Here is a 9,076-nt window from a genome sequence, read left to right as displayed (position 1 = left end):
AAAGAAACTATTTCTCAGACCTCTGCCAGAGTCATCATGACCAAAGCATTTGTATGTCTGTCTGATGCTGTGCGAAATAATCATAAATTATATTTCTTGATTAATTTTAGTTTCTAATAATGATTGATTTTGGAATGAATTGATTAATCTCTTGAGAATTATTAATCATGGATTATTATTCAATAATTACATAAAAACAATACCAACAATACTATACTAGTCTAGAACTGCTGTGATTCTGTGGAGTTGATAAGGTTACAGATCATATAATACTATCTGGTCTAATCTGCTTCAGCATTACATCAGTTTTTAATTGTATTGTTTAATTGCACAGTTGACCTCTTTCCTGACAGAACCAAAAGTCCTTGCAGGACTAGCGTTAATATGTTAATGGTAGTACTGGACATTTCCACTCAAGCAGAAGGAAAAAGTAAATAAATAAGTGTAAAGAAAAAAACAAAACAAAACCGGAATAAATACAAATATCAAGAGTTCAATCTCAGTGGTTTTCCATAGGCCTCTATTCATCTAGATATCTGAATGGTTTCCCCTGCTCTGGCTCCACCAATTTCAAAACTATTGCCAGTGTCTAGGCCTTCTGGCACTGTCTAACTTTATTTCTTGTTTCCTGGTTTCTAATCCTGTTCCTAATTCTGTGTACCGCGTTGTCTGCTTGTTCTGCTTGGACGACAATAGATATGACCTTAATTACCCTGCCTGCAGGAGGTTTTGTCAATTCTGAGTTCTGGAAATGTACAAATGAAGCAAACATTCACATGCGTCACACTGTTTATGACTCCAGAACACTACAGGAGTCTTTGCCTGGCTTCTGCAGCTATGCAGTAATTGAGATTAAGCTTTATGCAGATGGATGTGATATGTTGAGACAGGGCAATGTAATAATAAGGATTTGTATTACTCAGTGTGAAAACACAGTTACGTGAAAAACTAAGTGCATCCTCTTTTAATTCCATGGTTTACGAAAAAAAAAATCTGATTCTAAAGAGATGCAGGAAACATATATAGGTCTTAAATTAGGTAACTACAACCTTAAATGAACAACACCACATGTCAAATGATCCTGTCACTATGTCATTATTTAAAAACTAGGCCAATATACAGAAGCAACATGTGAAAAAGTAGGTACATTCCATATTAATTAACAGGATAAGTAGCAGCCAGGTGCTGCTAATCCTATACCCTTGATTAATTGGTCATCAGCAAGTGTGACCACCTTTATTAAAGCAGTTTTCTGTTCTGGAGCATTGTCAATAGGAAAGACATCAGCAATATGTTAGAGAGTGATGTTGCTGCCCGTCAACCTGGGGATGGTTATAAGGCTGATTTCTAAATACGTCCATCATTCTAAGGTGAGAAAGATAGTCACAAGTGGAAAACATTCTTTCCAGGAGTGAAAGTTCCAACAAATTCACCCCAAGGTCAGACCGTGCAATGCTCAGAGAAATTGCAAACAAACAAAAGCTACATCTCAAACTCTGCAGGAGTTAGCAGGTTAAATGTCCAAGTTCATGACAGTACAATTAGAAAAGGACTGACCAAGTAGAGAAGAAAACCTCTTCATTATAAAAATAACATGGCAGCACAGCTTAAGTTTGCAAAGCTGCATCTGAACAAACCACAAGACTTCTGGAACAATGTCCTTTGGACAGATGAGATCAAAGTAGAGATGTTTGGCCATAATGCACAGTGCTATGTTTGGAGAAAACCAAACACAGCATATCAGCACAAACACCTCATACCAACTGTGAAGTGATGATTTGGGGGTTTGAGGGAGGGGGGTCTAGGTACCTTGCGGCCATTGAGCCAACCAGGAATTCCTCTAGATACCAAAGTATTCTAAAGTCAAATGTGAGCTGATAGAGGTGGTTCTACAAGCTATTGATTCATGGGGAATACTTAGTTTTTTCACACATGGTTTATCCATTTTGGCTTCATTTTTGTTAAATAAATTATGACACGATGAAGTTGTATTTACCTAGTTTTAAGACCCGCTAAGGACCAGATGTTTTTTTTATTATGTCCTGATGCGTAAAGCCATATAATTCAAAGAAGGTGAGATTTGCATTCTGGCTCTAATTCCCATGTCATGGTGGAGTTAGATGTTAGCCCCTTGGCTGAAAACAACTACCGTCAGCACAGTGGATGTAATACCTCAAACTGCAGAGTGTACCCCTGTTTTCTCTGCTGAATCAGCTGCGGTACCCATTTTTGTTGTCCAGTAACCCTGTGTCTGTTGTGGATTTAACTCTGGAGCTTCTAAATCCTTCCCTTAATGCGAGTGTTAATTTTTGATAAATGCTCCCTAAGGCGGCTTAGTTACGGTTCCTAATTGTGTTCCTGTTCCAGACCATTTGGCTCTAGTTTCCAGATACAGTCTAATCCTGGTCCTAGTCTGAGTTAAGCCATGTCTGGTGGTTGAGGGCACTTCCCTAGGCTCAGTTTTCTCTGTCTAATTTCTCTGTATTTACAGTTCTAACACTCAAGTTCCTCCAACCGGCGCTACTTCAGCTACTCCTACTTCGGCTGATCCTGTGCCTCTGACACCTAGCGCTCCAGCCACTGAGACATTCATTGCTTTAGCGCCTCTAACTCTCAACACTTTAACCTCTTTTGCTTCAAGCATTTCTAGCACATCTGGCCTCAACTGCTTCTATCTTCAACCCCATTCCAGTGCCTCTATACCATCACTATTGTTGCAGTTATTTCAGTATAAAACTCCCTGAACCCATATAATTGTCCTAGTAGTCCTGTCCCATTTAGATCTCCTACACATCTGATGATCTTGTGGTTTTCTTCTGCTTCCTTCTTTTCTCTCCTACTGAGTAGTACACATTTCTCTTTGTAGTCTTACCAAGTTGTAGTATTAGAATTACCACAATAATTTTGAGTTGTCAGTGTTTCTTTCACTTGCACTTTTATAATGTTTGTCTTTGAGTCTTTGGTCATTCTGCCCAGCTTGATCAAGATTCCTAGTAAAGCCCAAATAGAGCAACTCTGAGATTTATTGAGCTGGAGACAGATACATTTTCTCATGACAGATTCGTGTTAGCCCTAATCTCTATGATTTTATTAGGCTACCTCAGGGTGTCTTCACAGAGTTATAGTGGGAAAGGATTATTTACAGCCTTTTTGGGGGAATCTTTCATTCTGCCATTTCTTGATCTAGACATGTTTGCCTCATGGTTTTCCATTTCATTCTGAGAATATTTGCTCTTTCATTAAAAAATTGCTTTTTAAGATGTATTGATTATTATTATTATTGTATTTAGCCATGTCTGGAAGACAGTTAAACACATGATATATAATTATATATATTAATAAATGTTCTTTCACATAACCAAATCAAACTGCGCATTTGTGCTGTTCTCTTACAATCATGTTCTGCTATGAAATTCAGACCACTTTAAATCATATTTTTTATCTTTATTTCGCTCTCTTGTCCAATATTATTGTTCTAGTCAAACTAACCTTTATACATGTTATGTTCAAAGCTTTCTATCATGCACTGTAGTGAATGGTATATTAAATGTGGAGTGGTGCTGCAAAGTCACCCATATTGTCTAAAAGCAGACTAGACCAGGATCGCCTGAGCAAGAAACGCAGGGAGGCAGTACAGCTCTTTTCTGTATTGCTCAGCTGCACTCAGAATTAGTCCTATTGTACACTTATGTAAGCCGCATGGTCCAAACACCATGGCCAGAGGCCAGGATAGCCCTTAGATGGAAGCCCCGGTGCTGACTCACTGGATTACATCTTGAGAATGAACAGTATGACTCATGTGGCGGGGGGAATGGAGGAGATGTTTAACACTGATAACATCCAAATCAAGCGTCTGCAGTGAAACAATCTAACCATCTCTTTTTGTGGTCATGAACCTCCAGGAAGACATTTCCAAAGCCATTTTACATCAAGGACATCAAGTCTGATCACTGAAAACAACCAGACTGACTACCAATACTGTGCTGAACTCCTGTAAGATGCTGAAATAGTAATACAACACAGGGTCTGTCCTGCTGCCCTCAAATGGAAATACTTGACCAGTCAAATGTGTAATTTGTGGTATATTTATTTTCTTGAAGCTGCCCAGGGTGGTAACACTTACACTGATGTCATGGTGAATTCTAATTCCCTACACCTGGATCAAAAAAAGAGCACCTCTATAGTTGGCCTGCTTTCACGGGATGTCTTACTGCAGTGGCCTTGCATGAACCTAGAAAAAAGGCTTCTGTTTAGTAGTTTACCATAGTAGTCATCATACAGAACCATAAAGGGAACCATTGGGTCTTAAGGGAAACAGGGTAAAGGTGTGGGAAGACTGCATTCCGTCATCATGACTGTATTACTTTTACCCACATTAAATAGCATAAATGTCAATGTACTTATTATTGTACGGCACATGAAGCCAGATGTTCAACATCATTTGCCAGTGGCTCATGTTGACATTTTATAAACATGCCAAACATAACAAACAAATGTAAGATCTACGTTTCTGTGACATCAAATTGGACAAATGCAAAGGTCAAGGTCACTCGTGTTACGGAATTATGCAGGACGTCTGTTGCGGCATTGCAGCACTTTTCAGAAGGTTTTCCTTATACAAACTGACAGTTTTCCACCATTCTTAAAACAGTTCCTGACATTAGGCTTATTAAGATACATTGTTCTTATTTTCTCAGTCAATATTTTCAATCTGATGTTCTCAGTGTAACAGAGACCTCCAGAAATGATGTCAGGAAGAAACTGCTGAGGTGGTTGGAACTGCTGTGGGAAGACATTTGTCCTGGTAGAGCACTTTTCAGCAGCACTCCCACGAACAAACCACCAGCAGGAGTCTATGGGGAATCTGAGAAAATGGTGTTTCCTGACAGTTACTTGAATATTTGCCATGGCCTACTTGTAGAGCTCTTATTAAACTCTCAATTATCTAACATTTACATCATGGTTCAGCCAGTTCAAGTGAGGGAGAGTGACCCTTATGCACCCATTGACATGTAAATGTTTCTGTTTGAATAACTGCTTAATTGAACTTATAATAAATAATAAATAACTTTTTAACACAGTAACAAGAACATTAAAATCATGTTTACTCCTCATAGTTACTGGATACTTTTATGGTCTTGCCAGATAGTGTTTGCAGTCCTATCTGAGTCCTCTCTGTGCATGCATAAATGATACTAACTAACCTGAAAACCTTTTCAATCATGGATATTCAGTTCTCTAAAACAGTCATTTGTAAAACTGGTCTTTAACCATACCAACATGGTTGTTTTCGAAGAACCTTAGACTGTGTAGTTTCTAACAGTGCCTCATAGCGGCGTTAATAGTACTGCTTAAAAGTACTGCTGACATACAACCAAACTACCTAGTGGTATGTCTGCCCTCGGCTTCTTCTCTGGCTTTTCCATGATTCACACATGATGCCATGAACCAGGCCAGAAGAATTTTCCACAGTATTGGTTTGGTCAGAGCCAAGGAGCTGCCAAACGCTTTCTGTGTGAGCTCATCTGAGCTAAAAGTGCCACATTAACAAACCTACTGAGCTGAAATATCATGGAAAGCAGTGCCAGTCTTCAGTATCCAAGTACTGTTTGTGGGGCTACGTCTTTCCAATGTGTAAACTTTAACCATCTAACCCATATATTTAAAACATTATTTTTTTGATCGAGCTTTCTATTTAAACAAACCACACTATACCACATACTGTACCATACTATACTATCCTCCTTGTTAGGATATCAAACATCTTTATAACCTGAGTCCATTTCTACACTCCTCATAGTTACTGGACACTTCATGTTAGTGTTTGATACCCACTGGCAAAGAAGCAATGCAGTTTAAAGTTTTATTGCACTGCATATATCCAGCCAGACTTTAAAAGACCATGGCCACAACCCCTGAAATAAATCTCTTATAAATAAATAAATTTCTTTTTAAGAAAAGCAGTTTCAACACCACAGATTACAGAGTTCAGATCTATTGCATGAAAAATACCAAAGGCAATGAGTTAGCATTTTTCATGAAAATCCTTACATATTAAAGTTAGTCTTTTAAGTTTTGTTAAGTTTTAACTTAAGTTTTAATGTATGTAAATATGATCTGTAATTATTTCACCTGGTTATTGCTTGTATTGTATTGTATTGTATTTCCAAAGCATATTTTAGTTCTATAGAATCAATGAAACTGTCACCACATCAAGCATTTTTTTGGTTAGATTTCAAGCCACAAAAGCATAAGCATGAACATGTGCAGGACAAGAATGCAAGTTCAACACATGAATCTAGTTAGTAAAAACCCACCTAACTTGCTCTGCTTCCTTGATAATGTTCTGACATTTCCCCCAATAGTGCACTAGAATATCACATGGGAATGGTTTTTGAGTGTCTCAAAGCTGGCCATGGGCCATGTTGTCAGTGCAGGCAGAGTTGCTACTGACCCTGACAATGAAATTGTCATCATATTAAGCATTTCTTCTATGATATCTTAATTTGTTTTAGTATTTAAAGAGATAAGCTCTACATTTTTAGGAAAATTTCAAGGGGTGGGTGCGGCAACATGCCATCCATACAGGAAAGCCTAGGAACAGTCAGAAAACCTTAGCTTTGCAAAAAAAGCATAAGGTAGTAAAAGGGCAGACAGATATCTAGGTGCAAGGACATGCAAGGCTTTAAAGGTTAACAGTATAATTTAAAACAGATGCATTCTGTGATTGGAATCCAGTGTAGCTGATGAAGTTCGGGGGGTGATGTGGGCAGATTTCCTAGTGTATACTAAGAGTTCTGAATGTACTGAAGGCGTTTAGGTTTGTTGAGTTTGTATGAATGGCAGCAGCAAGGTAGAAAACTACATTTGAAACATCTTACTTGGAAACAAAAATCTCTTGATTATAAAACTAGTCAGAAAGCCTCTGCAGTCAACACATGAATTCAGCGGGTGCAATCAATTCACTGCAATGATTTACTGAGCATGACTCACACATTCACAGCCTAGGCAACAGACTTCCCGTAAATGGTGACAAAATACATGCTTCCATGCCAAAGCAGCACCTAAAGCCACAATAGCATGCATGAGCATGTGCAGGACAAGAATGTAGGTTCAACACAAGTGAATTTAGTTAGTGAAAACCTAACTAACAGTTAACTTGCTCTTCTACATTAATAATGTTCTGATGTTTGCCCCCATATTGCACTATAGTACATGCGAATGGTTTTGGGGTGTTTCAAAGCTCACAAATTGACCTCTTTCGGAGGTCAGTAAAGTTTGTGGGCCATATTGTCAGTGCAGGCACAGACTGCTACTGATCCTGACAATGTAAGGGCTATTTACAACTCATATTCTCTTACAATTGCACTATTTATGGGATGACCCGTGTTGCTCCCTTTATGTAGCTGCTTGGTACTGCTGAAATCATGACTGGTTTGTAGCTGAATCTGCTAGCTTATATGTGTATATTTTCTTTTCTTGCAAACTTTGCTTCATAGGTCCACATGTATCTATGTTAGGTGTTATTTTCCCTTACAGTCTCTGGAGATATGGGAAAAGTGGAATTCAGCAGGGGGAAGTTTTACAGGGCAGTGGTTTATTTCACTTATCTGTCAGATACCCTGTCCTTCCAGCTCACTGTTCATGCTGAGAACTAGCTGGCAAAATTGATACAGTATGCTTAGATATAATAAGCACTATAAGGGACTAGAAGCCGAGTCATACCAAACACCAAAGACTCTTACCCTCTCACTATAAGTGTTTATTTGTAAAGAGCAATGTGTAACATCTGTATATTCATAACCAATATAAACAGCTTGTATATTTGAATAGTGCCGTAGCATGTGTAGTGTATGTTTTTGTATAAATATTCTATATTGTATATGTATATTTAAATAACATATAGCTTATATTATCTCTCCTTCCAAAAGTATGTCTTGCACCGTTCTGATGAATGTTAAAATCAGAATTTAGGTAGTGAAAATGAAGATGAACAAAACAAAAACAAAAACGTAAGCAAAATACCTTCCTAAGACCACACGATTCATTTTTGTCTGAGACCTATACGTCAATTTTATGCAATCTTATGCAATCTCTGAATCCTACTGTACTGTTAGGAGGACATCCTGGGCTTTCTGGTGATACCACAGTTGTGGGGATGTTGCTAATAGTGCACACAGACTTCCTTTGCAAAATGGTAGGCATAGCAGCCTTCACATTATATACCAACATGGGAGGTAAGTTATTGATTTGTACCAGATATGCTTTTATTGCTAATAAATTTATTGGTTAACATTAGATTCTCAATATGAGAAGTGTGCAGTTATTTTAACTCTTTCAAAACTTTTATTCAGTGACCTTTGTAGTGGACAGCAGGACATTTGAACCATTTTCCATACTTCAGGAAGCAGAAGACCGAGTCAGAGGCAGAGAGAATTTTACTCAGAACAGTGGAAGGGGAGTCAAATTTAGAGGTGTCAGGGGATGAGGTGGAGGAGGGCCAAACAGTAGGAAGGTGAAAGGTCAAAGGAAGACCTATCAGCTTTCTTAGAGTTAAGCAGGAGCAAAGTGATGACAACACTGATCTACAATCTGAGATCAAGCAAGACCCGATGTCTACCACAAGGGACGTATCATACTAAATAAACAAAGAACATTTTTGGAAGAAAAGAAACAATGCTGATAAAAATATTCTCCTGGGTTTCAGGGGGACATGAATAGCAGAAAAAAACGTTATTGTGATTATTTTTTTTTTTTAATAGAAAAAAGCAACTTTTGCAGTCATGGACACTCTCTTGCCACTTTCAGTTTGTGTTGACCTGGTCTGACAATGAAACTAGTATGCCATGTGATAGATGGTTGGAAGATTAACTTTCTTGTGTCAGACCTGGTAGAAATGAGAATACAATATGACCCCCCTCCCCATCCTGCCCCCCTTCTACCTCACAACCACCAAAGCAAAACACAAAATTAGAGTTAAATAGTTAAGCCACAGACTATTGCTCCATTTTCTATTGTTTTTCTGAAAGTGAAATTATGAGATTGTTATATACACACACAGGACAAACACCAGGGG

Source organism: Salminus brasiliensis, chromosome 10 (genome assembly GCF_030463535.1).
Source record: "Salminus brasiliensis chromosome 10, fSalBra1.hap2, whole genome shotgun sequence".
NCBI lineage: Eukaryota > Metazoa > Chordata > Actinopteri > Characiformes > Bryconidae > Salminus > Salminus brasiliensis.
Note: the sequence above shows the minus strand (reverse complement) of the source record.